This window comes from Pseudophryne corroboree, chromosome 5 (genome assembly GCF_028390025.1).
Source record: "Pseudophryne corroboree isolate aPseCor3 chromosome 5, aPseCor3.hap2, whole genome shotgun sequence".
NCBI classification, from domain to species: domain Eukaryota; kingdom Metazoa; phylum Chordata; class Amphibia; order Anura; family Myobatrachidae; genus Pseudophryne; species Pseudophryne corroboree.
The window spans coordinates 613,270,881-613,283,280 of NC_086448.1; the positions used below are offsets into that span (position 1 = coordinate 613,270,881).

The 12,400-nt window shown below is 38.9% G+C and overlaps 1 pseudogene; it reads left to right on the top strand.

Moving 5' to 3' along the window:
- The first annotated feature begins 1,003 nt into the window (after positions 1–1,003).
- LOC134930047 (5S ribosomal RNA) lies at positions 1,004–1,121 on the top strand (annotated as a pseudogene).
- Positions 1,122–12,400: the final 11,279 nt, after the last annotated feature.

Consider the following 12,400-nt stretch of genomic DNA (forward strand, 5'->3'; position numbering starts at 1 on the left):
ATGGGTGTCACCTGACCATTTTCTAGGCGTGGTAGGGAAAACGCAGGCATGTCCAGGCATTTGCAGAGCAGGTGTCTGACGTCAATTCCGAGACCGGACAGGCTGAAGTGATCGCAAGGGCTGAGTATGTTCAGACCTACTCAGAAACTGCAAAAAAAGTTTTTGTCCCGCTCGGCTGCACATGCGATCGCACACTTGCAAAGCGAAAACACACTCCCCCCGTGGGCGGCGACTATACGTTTGCACAGCTGCAAAAAGTAGCTAGCGTGCGAGCAACTCGGAATGAGGGCCATTGTCAGATGCAGTATTTCAGACAGAAAAGCATTCAACAGCATATAAATATGCAAGTAATAAAATCAAAGCCTGCAGTGGCTGTTCAATACCAGAGACAGCAAGGTGTAGGCCAGACTGGCACCACTGTTGTCACAGACGAACCGTTTCACCATAGATTGGCTTGTTCACAGTGAATTTTGCGGCTTATCGATACAAATTAATTATTGGACACAAATCACTAATTATCTAAAAATATTTACTGCAACCTGTATGTTTTTGCTAAATATTGTTGTTTGACATATCAATTGTATTATGCTACATTGTATTATACTGCAGATTTTGCTGCACCCTGTGTATTTTATTAATAGTATTATTACACTTCTCAGCACAGCCACCAATTTAACCTGTTGGGTATCACAACTTACTCAGCACCTATGGTGACGAGATATAAGGCCTTATAGATTCATCTACCTCTATATTCCAATTTCGTACCCCAGCTCTCTCATCCACTCTCCGCTATAATTATATATGACAGCGGACAGCAGAAGTTAGGGTACCCTATCCTATCTCTACTGATTTAACCGGAGAACTCTCTCATCCGTTGCCAGATATCGAGTTCTCTGCAATGCATTTGTAACAGAGATTTGGGGCAAACCACTTGGACAGCAGAAGTTCTCCCTTTGGTATCTATGTCATAAACCACACACTCTCTTATTTGCTGAATTCAATCACTACTGCCATACTTCACTGGCCACGCCCAATTCCGTCTGATCTTGGAAGCAAAGCAGTGATAGGCCTGATCAGTACTTGGATGGGTGACCACCTTGGAATATCAGATGCAATAAGTTCATATTGGTAAAACAACAAACAGCAGAAGTGGTGGAGAAAATATTGACTTTCACACTCCTGGTACTTAAGGATATCATATATATTCCTTTTTTAATATTCTTTACCTCAGGTGCACTTAAATTTGTGTAAGTAGCACACTTGGTGACAAACAAGGGTTTCTAAACCCAGATACTTATACCAGTGCATGTCTTCCCAGGTGAATTTTTGAGTTTAATCAGTCTGTGTTGATCCTATTTTATTTAATACTAATAAAAGTAAATTTTTAAACATAATTCAACATTACCAAGTGTGCCCCAACACAGAGTCTTTCTATTTTCTCTCCTCACCTCTTCTGTGTATTACTGACTCTGAGAGCACCACCGACATTAAACATAATAGATGTTCCCTATAGGGATCACTGATCACTGATGGGGTGGAAAACACTATTTGTACTTGGGTAAGTAATTGGCTGTGCAACAGAAAACCGCGAGTGGCGATAAATGGGATGTTTTCTGAATGGAATACCGCAGCGATCAGTGCTCAGGCCATAGCTGTTTAACATATTCAGTAATGACCTGGGAGTGGGCCTATAAAGCACAGTGTCAATTTTCACAGACGACACTAAACTGTGTCGAGTAATTAATTCCGACAAGGCTGTTGAGTCTCTGCGGAATGATTTATCCAGACTGGAGGTCTTGGCAGACAAATGGGGAATGAGTTTCAATATAGAAAAATGTAAAGTTATGCACTTTGGGACTAAGAATAATTGGGCAGCCTATAAATTAAATGGGGAAAATATAGGGATAACCGTAGTTGAAAAGGATTTGGGTGTGCTCATCGATAATAGACTTAGTAGCAGTATGCAATGTCAAAATGCAGCAACAAAAGCAAATAAGGTGTTAGCATGCATAAAATGGGGAATAGAGACAAGGGATGAGAGTGTAATCCTGCCACTGTATAAATCATTGGTGCGGCCACACCTGGAATATTGTGTAGAGTTCTGGTCACCGCACAATAAAAAAGATATCTTGGAACTAGAAAGGGTTCAGAGGCGAGCCACCAAACTGGTTAAGGGGTGTTGCCTTATAGGTAATTGTCTGCACTTAGTATAATATTAGGGCAATAGATGTTGTCTGAATCAAAATATAATTCATTATAAATAGGCGATGTTACCATAGTGGACAGTATACTGTATATATATAGTAAGGAATAGATATGAAATAAGTTTGAATGTATGAGGTAATGTTTAGCTGATTTAAGAGATTAGGTTTGTGTATGTGTTTATATAGATATACTGTATATTTGTGTTTTACTGCAAGATGGTAAAACAGTGTAGGGAACAGGTTTATTCTGCTCTAGTCATAAATAAGGCCAGAGAGGTTACAGTAAGATCAAGAGTCATTGTAAAGAAAATGTATTAGGCCATAAATGATAATAGGTGTGTGACAGAGCTCTGTTGGTCATTGGAATTCACAGGTGTGCTTACAGTAGATCAGAATCAAGGTGCAATACCTATCGCAATTATAAAACTGGTTTGTCTATTGTCCAGTAAAGGTTAAAAGCTAGGGAGCATAAATTAACTACTATGAAAAGAGATCACATCCATTGATAAAACATTGTGTAACCAAACCCCAGGAAAACTTGTCAATACAACAGAACTTTGGATAAAAAGACATTCCAGATTTTACAATACTATACTTGCTTAAGGCAGTGTGGACACCACACTTTTATGACACCATGCCTCCGTGAACAGGACACGACAGCCCAGTTCAATGTTTGTTTTATTACACCTTGGAATCTGTCAAAACCTATAATTATGTACTTCATTGGAAACTGTGGGGATATACTAGTTTTGAATTGGTAGAATATAGGATAAAAAGCAGCAGACTTTTAGTTAGGAGTTAGAGGAAGAAGGAGGGAGGAGAAGGAAGGAGGAGAAGGAGGAGAAGGAAGGTCGGTCAGGAGGAGAAGAAGTCATGAAGAGGGGAAGGAGAGATGCAGAAGGAAAGGATTTGTAACTTGCAAGTATACATTTTATGTTAGCAATTGAACTGTTTGTGAAACTTATGTCATGTTGTTTTATGTTATGTAACGAAGAAAGCATAGCATAGCTTAATATAATAATTAGTATATATATCACTACTGTGTATATCTTATTCTGTACGATTTGATCTGCCTGTAAATAAAGAATCATATAAAAAGAGCGGTAATATTCAAGCTTGAACTCTCTTTAAGGAATCTTAACTTCATAATTTCATAAGTCATATATATATATATAAGGACTGCATATATTTATCAGCCACTTAGTAAGCCTGACATAATATACTTGCAGATATATATGATAAATGCATATTAATTGAAATATATCCATATATTAAATACCATATATGATATATTAAATATTAATATTCATAAATAAGATTCCATAAATCAATATTGGCGACCACGAATTGGACTTGTTATTACTGAATCTGATTATCTGATTTATAATATTTATGAGGAGTAGCAAATGCTATAAGCTGGCTACCAAATCTGCAGAATCACGGTGGGGATGTATCTATGAAAATTTATTACCATTGTGTAATGTCAATTTTGTATTCTGTATAACCTAGGATAAATGTGTTAGTGCAATATACATTATTTTAACTAACATAATATCTATTAGGAAGCAGCACCAATGGCTATAAGCCTGCTGGCAAAGTACAAGATCACAGTGGAATAGGTTACAAATGAGAATAAAGAATTTAAAGGCCTAGAATAGAAAATGTGCACAGTGGAAATGAGTATTTCCAAATAAATGTATAAATGTACCAGGTATTAGAGTTTAACCTTAAGACACCGGTCAATCTTAAGGAGAGGATACCTTCAGTACTAAAAACAAAGAATATATAAATTTAGCATTGAAATGTTAAATATGCAAAAAGTTGCAGCAGCATTAGGAAAAATGCGCAGAACTGCGGCTTTAGAAGCCAAACAGAAATGTAAAGAAGAATCAGGTTCACGTCTTCGTAAGGCGTGCCTGACCATTAATGCAAAAATGCATTCATTATTTAAGTCCCTTAAACGGGAAAATAAACAGAAAAAGATTAAGTCAAAAGCAAAAAGCCTGGCAGATTGTAAGCAAACTGTCATGATCTCTCATGAAGAGATAACATCCAGCAAGCAAGCTGAGGTTATGGAAACACCTAACAGAAATAGTGTAGTATGTGAGACACTGTCTACAGGATTCAGAAATGACTTAATCAGTCAAGATCCTAAAATGAATAAAAGTTACATGTTGCAGTACTGCATCAATGTGCAGCGCATGGAGTCTGTTATGGTCACACAGACCACAAGCAGAACAGCCTCTTTGGTAAATGAAGAAAGTAGCAATGTGCCGGATGTGTCTATCATCAGACAGCACATTAATGTAAAGGAGGTAGCAGCAATAGGAGATGTCCCCTATACTGTTTCTACTAAAGGGGAAGATTATTGTAACTCAGATTATGAGTATTCTGCTGAATACACTCTCAGAGTTCCCAATGTAAATGAAGAATTTGTTATGCCCTTAGGCAAAGGTGAATTGTCAGCAGATTTAAACACTGATAGCTGCAGTACAGTGCACACAGGGGTGGAGAAGTTCCCCATGGTGAAAACTCCCATGGCAACCAGAGTTGCAAACCTGGAAATGTATTCACCTGGAAACATGTTTAAAGGGAAAATCCATGAAATTAATTCAGGAATGCATGTTTACAAACAAAGTTCCCAAACTTTTGTAACCCCCACACAACACTCAGAGAAATCTAGTGATGGTGCAAATGTTTGCATGCTCTCAGAGAGACCACATGCAGAGTGTCATTCTGCAAACCACACACCAATTAACAATGACACAAAGTATCACCAGGATGAGAATCTTTTTATGCCCTGGTGCCATAACCATTTTATTACAGGTGTGGAAAGACAGAAAGCCCTGGGACCTGCAATACATATTTGGCAAAGTCTAACAAGTTTCTCTCCCCACAAGAATATTTTTCAGGAAATACAAGATGCTTCAAGACCAAGAAGCCATGCCAAGCAGCAAACGCTATGGTTGGAGACAGTCTGGGACCAGGCTGCATCACAAGGGAGTATGGTCACAAGTGAATACGGTAGTATCATTCCTTTACTTGTTAGATCCAATGTAGCCATTGTTTGCTTTGATGTTCCAACAGCCACAGTTTCCAAATTAAACCTGCATCATATCTGCAGCGACAATTGTGCTGCCATTGACACACAAGGTGACAGGAAAGATTGGCACAGGCCAGAAACAATTGTTTGTTTGTTATTCAATCTTTAAAGACACATTTGTAAATTCTGTACCTGATAACATGCAGCAGATAGGACAGAATGCATAGCACGGTATGTTAAATCACTGTATAAATATCTGTGATATTCATTGTATGTCTTTTTGTTTGATTCATAGTAATCCTGGCAACCTGTATACAGAATGGTGCAAGACTCCAAAAAGACTCTAATTTACAAGGGAAAAGGTCTTCATTAACCCTTTCATCGCTGCTATCCAGCAAAATCTACATAGCATCCCTAAAGACTGATATATGGACAAATCCTCAAGGAGTTTTCCAGTTTCACAAGAAAGGGGAAGGTTTTCATTAACCCTTTCATCACAAGTAATCATTACTTGTCTTTCAAACTACATGTACACCCCCACAACAGTGTACAGCACATCTCATCACTGTGATTATACAGAACTGTCTCATCCCTTCATATACCTTAATCAAATATATATGTAAACATTTGTCTGATATATATATATATATATATATATATATTTATTTTATATCATTGTATTATATACCTTGTAAATATTTTATGTTTTTTTTTATATTACACAGTAGATACTACCTATGCTTCCTTCGTAAAAGCTTCAAAAGTAATTAAATATCTAATACTGGATGGAATTAGATTTAGTCAAAGCCATTCCTAAATGATATTTAATATCTATTTGAAGCAAAATTGTATTCATTTATTGTATTGATAGGATGTTACTATATACACATCAAAAGCATTTTAAATAATTATTAGTCAAAATATAGGTAGGATAGAAAACGCCTTTATATGGGTTAAACTGGTATAGGGTTATTTAAGATTGAGATGTATAAATAGGTTCAAGGTAGAATAAGGAGACTTAAGACTGCATGGTAATTTATTCAGTGAGGAAATACAGAACAGAGTAGGTGTACTACTCACAGCCATTTGTGGTACTATTGCCTGAAGACAATTAAGACCTACTATTAACAAGCAAGGAAAGAAAGAAAGAAAGAAAGAAAGAAAGAAAGAAAGAAAGAAAGAAAGAAAGAAAGAAAGAAAGGAAGAAAGAAAGAGGAAAAAAAAAAAGACTGTTTCATATATGCCTGTTCTATTCAAAATCGCAACCTGTTTGTGCAAAAGCAATATGGACACTTGTCACAACTGCGGCATTGGAAAAACATTTAAAGGACGCACAAGGCTAAAGACCATTACTGAGGGTCGTCACAAGTACTGAATGTTCAAGACACAGCACTCGACGTACACAGCCCTCTGCCTCAAACAGCGAAATGGCAAGCAAAGGAGCAGCTGCTATGAAGAATTCTACTTCAACTGCCTCCATAATGCAAACGCAAGGCGTCTCCAATTGCAAGCAAACCACGCAGATGACAGTCTTATACCAGTAAATTGCTACAGCCAAGAACAGCAAAAATGTCCAAACGTACTGATCCAGATACAGAAAAAAGGTCTACAATTGGGCTATGGTATTCCAAATGTCTGTAGAAATTAGTTTTCCTCATGAATACTGAATAAAACCTCAGTCTTGGTCTGCTTTAGTTAAAAGTAAAAGTAGAATAAGGTTAGGTAAGCTAAGAATTTTTAGAGATTTTTAAAATCACAATGGTTATTATTATTACACTTATGGTTTATATTAGGGTTACAGCAAAAGTTATGTTTTGAAGAAATATTTTGAAATGTATTTGGAAGCAATTACGCTAGTTTAATGTGTGGCCAATCAAAATAATTTCTCATGGCCACAAGGGGGCGACTGTTGCCTTATAGGTAATTGTCTGCACTTAGTATAATATTAGGGCAATAGATGTTGTCTGAATCAAAATATAATTCATTATAAATAGGCGATGTTACCATAGTGGACAGTATACTGTATATATATAGTAAGGAATAGATATGAAATAAGTTTGAATGTATGAGGTAATGTTTAGCTGATTTAAGAGATTAGGTTTGTGTATGTGTTTATATAGATATACTGTATATTTGTGTTTTACTGCAAGATGGTAAAACAGTGTAGGGAACAGGTTTATTCTGCTCTAGTCATAAATAAGGCCAGAGAGGTTACAGTAAGATCAAGAGTCATTGTAGAGAAAATGTATTAGGCCATAAATGATAATAGGTGTGTGACAGAGCTCTGTTGGTCATTGGAATTCACAGGTGTGCTTACAGAAGATCAGAATCAAGGTGCAATACCTATCGCAATTATAAAACTGGTTTGTCTATTGTCCAGTAAAGGTTAAAAGCTAGGGAGCATAAATTAACTACTATGAAAAGAGATCACATCCATTGATAAAACATTGTGTAACCAAACCCCAGGAAAACTTGTCAATACAACAGAACTTTGGATGAAAAGACATTCCAGATTTTACAATACTATACTTGCTTAAGGCAGTGTGGACACCACACTTTTATGACACCATGCCTCCGTGAACAGGACACGACAGCCCAGTTCAATGTTTGTTTTATTACACCTTGGAATCTGTCAAAACCTATAATTATGTACTTCATTGGAAACTGTGGGGATATACTAGTTTTGAATTGGTAGAATATAGGATAAAAAGCAGCAGACTTTTAGTTAGGAGTTAGAGGAAGAAGGAGGGAGGAGAAGGAAGGAGGAGAAGGAGGAGAAGGAAGGTCGGTCAGGAGGAGAAGAAGTCATGAAGAGGGGAAGGAGAGATGCAGAAGGAAAGGATTTGTAACTTGCAAGTATACATTTTATGTTAGCAATTGAACTGTTTGTGAAACTTATGTCATGTTGTTTTATGTTATGTAACGAAGAAAGCATAGAATAGCTTAATATAATAATTAGTATATATATCACTACTGTGTATATCTTATTCTGTACGATTTGATCTGCCTGTAAATAAAGAATCATATAAAAAGAGCGGTAATATTCAAGCTTGAACTCTCTTTAAGGAATCTTAACTTCATAATTTCATAAGTCATATATATATATAAGGACTGCATATATTTATCAGCCACTTAGTAAGCCTGACATAATATACTTGCAGATATATATGATAAATGCATATTAATTGAAATATATCCATATATTAAATACCATATATGATATATTAAATATTAATATTCATAAATAAGATTCCATAAATCAATAGGGGTTAGAGGCACTGAATTATGAGGAAAGACTAACAAGGTTAGATTTGTTTACACTGGAAATGAGGAGGCTGAGAGGGGACATTATTAACATATATAAATACATTAAGGGACAATACAAGGACTTATCAGATGATCTGTTTATCAAAAAACCGCTACACAGGACACGAGGACCCCCCCTGAGGTTAAAAGAAAAAAAAATTCATACACAACGGAGGAAAGGGTTCTTCAAAGTAAGAAGAATAAAGATCTGGAATTCCCTACCAGAGGAGGTAGTAATGGTGGATTCACTAAATAAGTTCAAAAATGGATTAGATAAATTCCTAACTGATAGAAATATCCAAGGCTACAGCATCTAAGTGGTTTATAATTTAAAATACAGATTGAACTCGATGGACATCTTATCTTTTTTCAACCTCACAATCTATGTAACTATGTAATTAATAAATATCGTTGGTCATTGCAGAAGCATCCAAAAATATAACCTCTGCACCTAACAGTTTGTGCGGTGCTCAACCCTGCTGAGCTACTGTGAATCAGATTCCAAATGATTTTTTCCAGTGGCACTTAAATATAATACCTACAATAATGGCTTCAGATGGCAGTCCGACCCTCTGACATCATGTATAGCAGAAGTAACACTCTCTCATAATTTGTTCATACTTATGCCATATCCCGCCATTTGGATGGAATGTACTGAGCGACTTAAATTCTCCTTTTAAAGTGCATCAGGGATTAATCTATATTTTATATAGGAAAGTACAATCCAGCACCCCCCCTCCCCCTTTTCTTTGGTGGTGGTGGGGGGTTTGTCAAAACGTTTTTGCACACTGCTCTCTGTCACTAAGATGGTTATATGTAATGGCTTAGAGTCTCTCATCAGGCTGTGACACTGTCAGTAAAACCTATACAGTTTTTCTTTCACTCTCACAGTTTGGTTTCCTGTTAGGATGAATGTCATCTTTCACAGAGTGCAATCTACAGTATCAAATAGGTGCACATACACAATTATACAAAATGTAGTCGAAAGGTCGACAATATTGTGACACATACTGTTGAATGTTATTTCTCTTACGTCCTAGTGAATACTGGGGTCTTATACTTTAGTACCATGGGCAGGGGTGTATCTAGGGGTCCGAGCACCCCTGGCAAATTAAGGGACTGGCGCCCCCCCTCCCCCCTCTGATTTGAGATAGGGAAGATGGGTGTATGTATGTTTGTGTGTGTCTATATCATATATATATATATATATATATAGTGGTCGAAGTGGAAATTTTGAAGTGGGAGTATGGGAAAGTAAAGGCTGTAATATGTGCACGCCCCGGAAAAAGAGGCATGTCCCTTATACACATTATTCACCACAATAGTAGCATTTAACATTATGCCTCATGGAGTGAGCCAAAATTCACATTACGCGACATAGTATAAGCCGAAATTCACATACAGTATGCCACACAGTATGAGCCGAAATTCACATCATCTCACACAGTATGAGCCGAAAATCACATATGCCACACAGTATGAGCCGAAATTTAAATTATATCACACAGTATGAACCGAAATTCACATTATATCACACAGTATGAGCCAAATTCACAATATACCACACAGTATGAGCCAAAATTCACATTGTATCACACAGTATGAGCCGAAATTCACATATGCCACACAGTATGAGGCAAAATTCACATTAAGCCACAGTATATGCCGAAATTCACACTGAATGAGACAAAATTCACATTATACCACACGGAATGAGCCGAAATTCACATTATGCCACACAGTAGGAGCCACAAGTCACATTATGCCACACACTATGATCCACAATTCACACTGACTGAGACAAAATTCACATTATGCCACACTGAAAATTTGGGGACAGGGAGAGTGAGAGCAGTGACATAGAGACAGGGAAAGTGACAGCAGGGACAGTGACATAGGGACAGGGAGAGTGACAGCAGGGACAGGGAGAGTGACAAAAAGAGGGACATTAAGGACATACAGTATGGACTAGGGAGATTACCTAATGAGCAGTGGTGGTGCGGAGGAGGCTGTGGTCACTGGTGCAGGGGATGAGGAGACTGTGGGCAATGGAGGCAGCTGTGGACGTCTGCGGCATTGAGGAGGCTGTGGTCGGTGGGGCAGAGGCTCTGGTCGGCGGCCTTCGGCGCTGCTCCTATGACCGCCACCATTATCAAATTTTCCGCCGACCGTCAGCCAAAAAATTGCGACGGCGAGGGTCCTCACTGTCAGTGCTCGTAGTGCCGGTACGCCATACCGGCCCACTTTAAGCACTAATATATATATATTATATATATATATAAAATATAGCAGTCGGCGGCACTCACGGCTCCATCAGAAGGATGACACAGACGCCGTCTGAACAGACTGTTCAGACCGCGTCTGTGTCATCCTCCTGATGAAGTCGTGAGTGCCGCCGACTGCTATATTATACGTCTAGTTACCATTTGCTCACCTGTGGAGGGCACCGGTCGTTTGATGCATATATATGTATATATATATATACATAAAGAGACACAATGAAGCAGCACTCCAGGCGACTAAACAGAATCACTCATTAGCACATAGTTTCCATTATGGGCTAATGAGTGATTCTGTTTAGTCGCCTGGAGTGCTGCTTCATTGTGTCTCTGTATTAATTTTGGATGCGGGCACCCGGCGCAATTAATCAGCAAGTGAGAGAGCCAGACCGCACTGCTTGTTTATATATATGTGTATATATGAGTGTATCCTGAAGATGGGGGCCAGTACCCCCGAAACGTTGATTAAACTGCACTGATTTTTTTCACTTCTTTGAACTAAGTCTCCAGAGTGCCGCCATTGTTCTTCCATTATATATATATATATATATATATATATATATGTTTTCCATAAAAGCGGCACAGAGAGGCTTAATGAAATGAAAAATACAGTGCTTTTATTGTAGCATGCTACAATAAAAGCATTGTATTTTTCATTTCATTAAGCCTCACAGTGTCGCTTTTATGGAAAACATATGTACGGGAGGACGCACTCTCGCTTAAGATGGCACGGGAGCAGTTTACATTATGGAGGGGAGCTACAGGAGTGCCGGGTAGAGTATTTCTGTATATATATATATATATTTATGTTTTTTCATGCCGGGCATTGGAGGGACGTGAAGAGGCAGCACCTTTTTGTCCCATTCCCCCGGCAGTTATTCACCCACCCCGGCAACAACCAAGGCATGCAGTAGCTGAAGCCGCCGCATTACAATAAAGACTGTATAAACTAAAGCTCCCAGCAGCCCCTTCTTCTCAATATGCTGCCAGCCCCCCCCCCCCATATGCCTTCTCCTCAATATGCCATGCTCCCCATATTCCTTCTTCTCAATATACCATCCTGAAGATGGGAGATGGCACATGGGGGAAGATATATTTAAGTTCTATAATCTATTTGATTCAAGATACCCTCCTGCTAAACGCTTCCCCCACATCAAATCTCCCCTCACCATCAGTTCTCTGGTAATTCTGCTGCCCCCCGCCCTGTCCCCCAAGCACAGACATAGCCTCTGTTCGCTCCCTCATGAAGCGCTGAGCCCGCACCCACTGCACAGTTACCTCTGCCGCTGCCCTGTGGATCAGCGCCTGTCTCCCGCTGCATACTCACACACGGCGCCTTTTTGTGTAAGGGATAAGCTGAGCAGAAGAAAATGCAGACCCGACGGCCGCTGTCACACAGAGAGAGCGGCGTCTGTGGCCGGCACCTCCCCCTGGCTGACTAAGACACAGAAGGAGAGTCTCTCATGCTGCCGCTGAGAGTCATGGGCACGCAGCTCCCTGCAGACATGTCCAGTAGTTGCGGGTGGTACAGCCAGCGGCGCCCTGGCTCTGTAGGCGCCCCTGGCGAG